Source organism: Eimeria mitis, genomic scaffold, assembly GCF_000499745.2.
Source record: "Eimeria mitis Houghton genomic scaffold, Emh_scaff1354, whole genome shotgun sequence".
NCBI classification, from domain to species: Eukaryota; Apicomplexa; class Conoidasida; order Eucoccidiorida; family Eimeriidae; genus Eimeria; species Eimeria mitis.
The window spans coordinates 4,197-6,126 of NW_013568883.1; positions in this window are offsets into that span (position 1 = coordinate 4,197).

Sequence of the window (1,930 nt, forward strand, 5' to 3'; positions counted from 1 at the left end):
CCATCCAGAATTCAAGCGTCCCTTTTACGACCCGTGGCGAGATGATGACATGAATGCAGGAGGTGGCCAGAATGGTTAAGTGTGCAAAGAAGCATTGCTGTCATGAGGCCAGTGGCCGGGCCTGCTCGGGCCGTGCAGGCGCCCAAACCCGATTGGAGTGTTAACAGGAGGAAATGGTGCCAGAGTACATATGGAATGACCGGACCTGCAACATCTTACCGAAGCCTTAACAGCCATAGACTAGGGAGCACGCTATACCAGGCATCATCTTTGTTGATTCATTCTGCTGTGGGCTGCTGCGGAGTCGAATTGTGAGTGGATATGTTACGGTTGCGCACAGGAAGGAGCCGCTTGTGCTTCAATGATGCTGCCCTTAGCAGGTTTGGCGGAATCAGCGGCTTATGCAGCATACATTGCAGTCCATCAATTACCTACTCGCCAAAGTGCCATCTACAGGACAAGCTGCTGTGGCTTCTCGCAGCAACTTTGCACTTTTCTATAACAGTGGCCGGAAGCTTCTCCGGTATCTTTGTTTCCAACGCATTCATTTCGGTTTTAAAAGTAACGATACTTAACGAACTCAGCAAGTCTGCTTGTTTGTGGTGGCAGACAACTGCCTAGTTGAAGTGGTCCGTGAGGTGTAGATATGGATCGTCCACGCGCAAGTAGATCTCTTTGCCGAGCAGTTTTGCAAGGTTCTTCTGCCCGGTTGAGAGAACTGAATGTTTGAAGTATGTTTTAGATGTTGAGTCAACAAGAAGCTTTCAGGCTTGTCAGGCAGCAACTGCTCTCTCTCCCTGGCTGCCAGACGAAACCTCCTAAGGCAGCTTTAGGGGTATCTGAGGCTTACCTGCCCAGCCAGAGACAAGCCTTTGGCTCATATGCTGTAGCGCGACTGACTAACCCACTACTATACTTCGAGAAGCATGCCACATAAGAAATTTCCACGGGGGAGAAATCCTATGCAGGTTACCCTTGTATATCCTCAAGATGAATGCAGCTGGTGTCTTGGTCTTGTAGGCCATGTCTATCCATTAGCCTGCAAGCTTAGTTGCGCAAAAACTGCCATCGGAGTGCCTGTTTAGGTGTAGCAGATATAAATTCGTATGGGCTTCTGCACGTGCCTTCAGTTTTCCACGTGACCGTCCTTCCACCGTGAGAATTAAACTGGTTAAGATTACAAATGCTCTAAATGCACAAATTCCTGCCCGACCTTCACACAGGATACACAGTTAAAACTTCTACATCTTCTGCGTTTTGTTCTAAACACAACGCATGCTAGCCTTTACGAGTTCAAAATGCACTATTTCCATCCAGATGCTCAACATAAATACAATTAGGAGTTCTGCACTTATTAGTGACGTCGTGAAGTGAATCTTATGCTGTCGTGTAGCTCGTCTGGACGTCCGCACTCCCTGCAGTGCAGTGTTGCATACGCATATCGGTGCAAGAAAACCAAAAGCGTACAATTACTCTGTTCGGTAACGCTAACCCGAAGCTAAGTACTCGTCGGCCCCAAAGCGAGCGTAGGGGCGCAACGCGTAGATGAAATGAGCCTGTTCTGCACAGCTTCTATGCGCAATCCCTGGTTATATGCACAGCACTTGCAGTGGGAACTTCCAAGCTTTCCTTCGCAGGTTTTCTGCTACAAGGTGCAGCAATCGTTGGCTGGCTGGCAGCCGAACGCATTCCGAGCTTTGAAGCAATGACGGAAAAATGTACTTTCATGATCAGCTATTAACAATGGGAATTCTAGCATTCAGCGTCAGAGGCAAATGTCCTGCTTTTCACTATTTTAGACTTCCCGTGTGTGTGTATAGTACTGCGTAGAGGAGAAATATCGATTTCATACAGGCGAATGTTACGAGCGCTGTTCGACCCAGCAGTACGATCCTGAGGCAACAAGTTGTCGTTCACACCCCACGAATTG